This window comes from Aulostomus chinensis, chromosome 1 (assembly GCF_037954235.1).
Source record: "Aulostomus chinensis isolate RoL2024-O1b breed Wild chromosome 1, RoL_Achi_v1.0, whole genome shotgun sequence".
NCBI classification, from domain to species: domain Eukaryota; kingdom Metazoa; phylum Chordata; class Actinopteri; order Syngnathiformes; family Aulostomidae; genus Aulostomus; species Aulostomus chinensis.
Window position 1 is genome coordinate 37,168,073 of NC_141320.1, and position 7,688 is coordinate 37,175,760.

The 7,688-nt window shown below is 45.4% G+C and overlaps 1 non-coding gene across 1 annotated transcript; it reads left to right on the forward strand.

The window, feature by feature from the left end:
- The first annotated feature begins 3,180 nt into the window (after positions 1-3,180).
- trnal-aag (transfer RNA leucine (anticodon AAG)) lies at positions 3,181-3,263 on the forward strand. Its single transcript has one exon. It is a non-coding gene; the product is annotated as a tRNA-Leu (tRNA).
- Positions 3,264-7,688: the final 4,425 nt, after the last annotated feature.

The window sequence follows — 7,688 nt, forward strand, 5'->3', positions numbered from 1 at the left end:
TCCAAGTCTCCGTTCCAGCAGGTTTCCTGCAGCCTTCAGCAGAGCTGCCATGTTTCTCTGTAGAGAACTAAGTGATGCTCTCAGCAGGTTGAGGGCACCACCAACAAGTGAGGGATGAACCTCTGACTTCCTTCTTGTCAAACAGGAAACTCCTAATACCTCATTTGAGTAAAGTACCTCATATTCCTGACATCCAAGTAGTAGTGAAGTGGAGGAAGAAGGGAGGAGATCTCCAACAGGATCCTTCTTTCCTCTGTCCTCCTTGATCTCATGGATCACCACAGTCAAGGGGAGACCCAAGCTCCTGGATGGATCTGGCACTCAGGAGCTGCTGAGTTTTCCAGTGGACTTTGTTCCATCCATGGTTCAGGAACAGGACTCCTACTGGTTAACCTGGTATCTTTCCACCCAACTGTGGGTTCTTGGAGAATTTTTCATGTCATGTCAAGAAATCAGGCTGGTGTGTTTTTCAATGAGAGAAATTCTGGTAACTTAATTAAGTGGCATGTTTGTTGAAGCAGTAATTAACTGATAAATTAAGGAAGGCCTGGCCAGTCTTTGCTCCCAGGTCATACGATGGAGTTAGAAAGTCCTGAATCAATCTGGAGTTCCATGATTTCCTTGTGGTTCATGATCCTTTTGCCAATGTAGTCTGGAACAAGAGCAAGATGAACCTCCAAATATCAACAGGTTGATTGCAGGTGATGTCAAGTGGTATTTTGAGGAACCACCTCCTTGTGTTTGGTTCCATGATGGAAGGGTGAGAACTCTGGATCCAGTGATCCCAGTTCAAGTCTTGGTGGGACCTTCCTGTCTGGAATGTGTCCCATGTAACAAACTGATCAAGAGATGCAATGTGGTTCTAATGTTCTGGTTCATTTCTTACTGCCATGAACTCAGACTGTGTGTTTAATGTTAACAATAAATGCAACAACTAAGGAGCCAGTAGCTCCTGTGGAAAAAATTCTGCTTTGTCAGTGAATTAATTCAGTCTGCATCTAAGTTTCTGTCAGGATGGTTGAGCGGTCTAAGGCACTGCGTTCAGGTCGCAGTCTCTCCTGGAGGCGTGGGTTCGAATCCCACTTCTGACAAAGGACATTTTCTCCACATTCCTATGCATCCACAATGGTACATTCCAAACCCGGCTGAAGCTGCTCTCCACTGAGGGGAGTGAGTGGTTGAACTGGCAGCAGAGGAGGCAAAGGAGCTTCCCTGTGACGTCCAAACATCGCCTGGTTTCCTCCAACATGGAGCAGCCACCAAACTCTAACTTCAATGTTGGATCAAAGTCTGCTGAAGAAATGTGTTTTCTCTCAATTCACATTTTGTCCATTAACTTCATAATCAGAGACTCCATCTCATCACATGACTAAAGTCTGGGTTCTGGATTGGTGGTAAAATATCCTTCCATGCCCCTCACTAGTTTGCACACAGAAAAGCATATTTTCCTGGTTTCAGATCTCTTAGCTTGTTCTCTCTCTTAAACCAGCTGAGGCAGCTTTCATTGTGTGATTCATTTTAAAATATAAATATGGAACAGAACCATTGGAATCAGATGTCAGGACATTTGAAGGAATGTCAATCTCCTGTTGAAATGTTGCAGTGTGCAGCTGAGGCTCTCTGGCAGTGGCACCAGGAGCCACAATGGCAGAACCTGGACCCTCCTGGAGGAGAACCACAGGTGAGGGCCTTCTTGGCTCCAGATTGATGGAAATCAAGTGTCTGAGGCTGTTAGCAGCCATGAAGTTGATCTGGTTGGCACTGGTATTTGTTCTTGCTGCAGCTCAGGAGTGATTCAGGAGAAGAGTTTCAGAACAGCCAAAGTTGGGGACTGGAATTTAAAAATGTCACCTGGAACCAGACAACCTTGGGAGGTAAAAGCTCCAATCATAGCCACTCAGGGTGGATGACAGCTTCTTCTGCTGCTGCATCTGACAGTCAGAGCATCAAGTCAAGAAAACATCACCATCTTGTAGTTCCAAACCTCCACCTGTCAGATTCAGCTACTTCTTATTGTGGGACTTTAAATTTGAACACAATGGAATTTGGACAAGGAGTTTTCCTTCAAGCCCAAACATCATCGTCCAGCCTGCAACCAGAGGTCCATCAGTTATCATGGAGCCACAGGTGGAGTCTGGATTCTTTTCTGGAATGAGACGGCAATGACAGTCCTGCCAAGTGACATCACTGACATGAATGGATGACTTCAGTCACGTGACTGGATGACTTCAGTCACGTGACTGGATGACTTCAGTCACGTGACTGGATGACTTCAGTCACGTGACTGGATGACTTCAGTCACGTGACTGGATGACAGTGTAGATGCCAATGTAGAGGTTGGGGAAATAGTCTTTGAGAATCCAGCTTGAACCCACAGCCTCCTTGTTTTCCAAAAACCCAAACAGCGACCATCAGTCTCCCTCCAATCCTGTTCTTGGGTAAACAACAAAAACAGAGTAAAAGTCTCTGGCAACATATTTGTTTCCTGTAGGGTTTCTTCATGTATGTGTGGTGTACCTGCTTTCCCAGAGGACTGCCATCTTTGTTCTGTGGGCTGACATGTTTTAGTGTCAGCACAGGTCTTAGCGCTGAGACTGAACTCTCATTCTCCTCCAAGTATTATTTCCACCTCACACTCCTGCATATATTCAAGTGAACAGGGAACACAAATTTATGCTCAACTTCTCCTGTGTACTCATCCACAGTCACTAAACAACAACCAAACCAAACAAAAGGGGTTTGCTAGCGTGGCGATCAGCTGTAGTTCACCATCTTATCCAGGTCACATGACTCAGGAGTAGCGTGGCCGTCTGGCAACCAAAGGGTGGCTGGTTTGATCCTCACTTTCTCCAGTGACCATGTCAAAGTGTCCTTGAGTAAGAGACTGAACCCCTAAATACTTCTGATGAGTAGGTTGGCTCCTTGCATGGCAGCCTTCAGCATCAGTGTGTGAGTGTGTGAATGAGAGGACATTGTTCAGCTCCTTGAGTGCTGCTGAGGTAGAAAGGCTCTGTACAAACTGAGTCCTTTTACCATTTCTTTCCTGCTTCTAGCAGCGCTGTCGTCACTTCCTGTGACCGTGGGAGGAAAGGAGTCCCCCTTCAGAATAAGTTTGATATCATTATGTTACTTCCTCTTCAACATGACTTTAGCAGACCAACTCAGAGAGCAGCACAGTGAGGTAGTGTGGCCGAGCGGTCTAAGGTGCTGGATTAAGGTTCCAGTCCTCTGAGGAGGCGTGGGTTCAAATCCCACCACTGCCATCATGTCCCAGGTCACTGGAGAGGTGTGGCAGGTCTCTCACTGCCTCTCCTTTCTCTTCCACTGAGGTCTTCAAACCTGTGACCAAAAGAAGAGCCCTCTTCTGAGTCCACAGACCTGACCATCGCTGCTCTGACTGCCAGGTTACCTCCTGGTGATCAGAGTGAAGTCAATGGGGAGGTAGTCAGTTGTTCCTCTGTTTTTTGACAGAGGCTTCATTGTGAATTAAATAATTTTAATTCTTTACTTGAAGTTTCACGCTGTTTCGATTGAAAAAGGCGAGTTCCTGGAGAAGATCTTCTAGGGGGTCCAGGTTAAAGCGGTGCCCAAGCTGGCACCAGGCGCTGACCCAGGTCCTGCATGGGAGATACTGTCAGTTCTGTTCTGCCCTGCTCACAACCACAGGCTGGTGTTGAGGCCTGCAGCAACCAGGGCCCCAGTCACCAAGAGTATAAAGGCTGGTCATTGTGGCAGTGGGAGGAGTCAAAATGAAGACCGACCAATGAGAGCAGAACGTTCCTGGAGAAGTCAGAAGAACTTGACCATGTTTCCTACAGTACCCAGGAGGCCTGGTAGTTGTTGAAGGAAGCTCCAAAAGCAAAGAGCAGACAGCAGGACATCAAAAGAAAAGATCCAGACACTAAAACTACAAGTAGAAACAAGAAGAAATACTAAAAGCTTTGGAAAGATACTACAAGGTTGGATATACATTATTATATACACTACTATTCTCACTGACTCCTAAAGAGGGACAGGAAACATTAGAATGTGGATCAGATCAGCTGATTTCAGTGTTGAGTCCATCCCTCCATCCACTTTCTATTCTTATCCTTTAAGGGTCACGGGGGGGGGGGGGGGGTGAACAATGTCACCTGAATGATCCCAGGTGACATTGTTCAAGAGGCAGGGTTCACCCTGGACAGGTCACCAGTCCATCAGGAGAAATGAGGTGGTCGGTATCATGCAACCTAAACTAAAACATTCGTCAGATCAAATTCAGATTAAAGCAAGAGTCTCCAGATCAAAGTCAGAATTCCTGATGATGTCATCAGGGCTTTGACAGTAGCTAGAATTCTGTCTTTGATCTCAGGAGAACATGAAAGAAACACAACTGAGGAAAGTAGAGGAGAACATTCAGCTTCATTAGAAACACTTGAACTGTTGAACAGTAGAATTTGTTTGAAACAGTTTACAACACTGAGTGACAGGATTGAAGAGGGAAGATTTTTCTACTTTAAATTTAATTCTAACTTTAAACTGTGGATGAACATTTTTAGTCGTTCATATTCTAACACAGAGAGGAAGTCATGTCATTCCCTTTTTAAAAAAAGAAAAACATGTGAAGCTCCTCCCCCCAGCTCCAGATGGACAGACAGACATGAGAGAGGCACGGAAGCAAAGAAGTGTTGTGCTCCTCTCCAGTGCTCTGGTGTTGTTGTGTTCTTCTCAGCTCCATCATGAAGACCTGCTGGCACTGGGCGCTGGTGGAAGTTTGCAGCTCTCACTGGAAAGTCCTGAGGCTCCTCCCACTCTGAAGCAGGCAGTTGCTCCCAGCCAGCCCACACTTTCACTCTCTGGTGTAGGAGTGAAGAACAAAATCAGAATCAAGAACCATCACTCTTTCATTGGGGCTCCTTTCTCCTTGTTCTGATACAGAAATTCAACAGCTTCTATCATTGATTGACAGGAAATGTCAGTGATAGACTAGGATTTTCTGCTGTGCTGTCAAATTAACTTTGATCAAAGCTTCACTCTTCAGGTGTGAAAGTTTTTCAGTCCAAAGACATGAGAATGAGGACGAGGCTGATTGACCCTCTAAACTGACTCTAGGTGGCACTGTGAGGGTGAACGGTGTCTGTCTCTATGTGGTGGCCCTGTGATGGACTGGTGACCCTCCAGGGTGAACCCCCCTTCATGCTGAAAGCTGCTGAGACAGGACCCCCCCCCCCCACAACCCTGAACAGGATAAGTGGAAGAAAATGGTTGGATGGATGAATGAATGGATGGATGGATGGATGAATGAATGGATGGATGGTGGATGGATGGATGGATGGATGGATGGTGGACGGATGGATGGATGCATGGATGGATGGATGGATGGATGAATGGATGGATGAATGAATGCATGGATGAATGGATGGATGAATGAATGAATGGATGGATGGATGATGGATGGATGGATGGATGAATGAATGGATGGATGGATGGTGGATGGATGGATGGATGGTGGACGGATGGATGGATGGATGGATGGATGAATGGATGGATGAATGAATGAATGGATGGATGCATGGATGGATGAATGGATGGATGGATGGATGAATGAATGGATGAATGGATGGATGAATGAATGGATGAATGAATGAATGAATGGATGGATGAATGAATGGATGAATGGATGGATGAATGGATGGATGGATGGATGGATGGATGGATGATGGGCTACAGTTCAGTCACTGTCTCTTGCTCCCACAGTGATTCGATCGTCCTACCAACACAGCAGGACTCACCAGGAGACAATGGATTGTCAGTCATTTTTCACTGGCAGCACTGGAGCAGGAGCCCTCAAGGTCTCCACTGGCATTGGTGGACTCCAGGATGTGTTTGGACCTACAGAAATGCACAACCTGTTAATGGCAACACTTTCATGTATTTAGCCCTGCTCCCAGATCTCTGCTACAATTTTCATGTCATAATATCATACAACAGTTCAATGTTGACCCTTCCACCACCGTTCCACTGAAGCAGAGGTCACTGGCAGTGTTGCACATGTTGGGAGGAGCCTGTGGCTCAGTGTTTGACTCCCAAGCCTCTGGAATAAAACACAAGGAACAACTGACCACCTCACCATGACTTCACCCTGATAACCAGGAGGTAACCTGGTAGTCAGAGCAGCGGTGCTCAGGTCTGTGGACTGAACAATGTCCCCTCATTCACACATACATCACTCTTTCATTGGGGCTCCTTTCTCCTTGTTCTGATCCAGAAATTCAACAGCTTCTATCATTGATTTGACAGGAAATGTTGATGACACACTGGGATTTTTGTTCTCCTGCTGTCACTGTCAAGTGCAGCTTAACATGAGAGGTAGCAGGATCATTCATGTGTTCATGTTTCCAGCAGACAAGGAGGAAACCTGGGAGGACTTCAGTGACTTTGATCACTGGTTCTCACTTCATCTTCTCAGTATAAAGTTCAAAGCAAGCTGGCCAGGAGTTGAACCTAGAATCTTCTGATCCATAGTCAGACGCGTTATCCATTGCACCACCAGCCCTGTGAAGAAGCTGCTATGTTCATGTGTGCTTGCTTTTACAGAAAAGCCCAACAACATGGTGGCATTTTCAGGGGACACAATGGTGCAGTGGTCAGTACTGTGGCCTCCCAGCAAGAAGGTTCAGCTCTCCTCCTATTTGGTTGCTAGGAACCTGAATCAGTCCTCAGTGGAGCGGTGCTGCTGAGGCTGAGTGAGGCTGAGTGAGGGACTGAGCAGGAGCCAGCAGGTCCAAGCAGGTTCAGGCAAACTCCCCTCAGTCCACCAACATCAAAGCAGAGGAACTGAGTTCATCTAACAAAATGATTCATATCATCTCCACTTGGAATGTTCTGGAACTACAAGTACACTTAAAATGGCTGACTTATGACAACAGAAGGAACTTTGAAGTAGATTTGATTTATTTAAGTCAGTGACAGTCATTTTTTCAAGAATTTAGTTCAGGTAACTTCATTGTTTTACTAAGATGAGCTTTAATGTTAAAACATTGAAACAAGACCTTCATGTATTTATGATGACATCACCAATAGGAGCCTTCAGTCTGTCAGGGGGTAGAGTTCAGTCACCACCAATGACATCAGAGTCAGAGTTAGAGATCAAAGACAGACATTAAAGTCTCTCTTATTAAAAAAAATTAAAGTGTTATATCTTTGAAAATATACTGCAATACATGAAATATTATATTTACATGAATGGTAACCTCGTTCTTATATTCTTTAATATACTGCAATAGTAATGGACCCTCGATGACACTGTAGTGATGAATCTATCAAGGAGTAAAAATTATTATAATCAGAGAATTTTGAAGTCAAGTTTGAGATCAGTTTGATCCTCTCTCTCCCTCCCCCCTCTCTCTCCCTGTCTCCCCCTCTCTCTCCCTGTCTCCCTCCCTCTATCTCTCTCTCCCTCTCTCTCTCTCTCTCTCTCTCAGGAGCTTTTAAATTAATATTTTAATAAAACAGAACAGGAGACTGAAGAGTGATCACTCAAACCCACAGGCTGAATGGGACATCTCTTAAAAATATTGAACCACTGAGTAAAACCATAGAAGCGCTCCTGTCTAGTCGGTGCTAACAAGTTAGCTGTTGAGTGAGTCCAGCTGTGCTGTCTAGGAATCCTGGTCAAAAGCCTCCACACATCAAACAGCTGGTGTGTT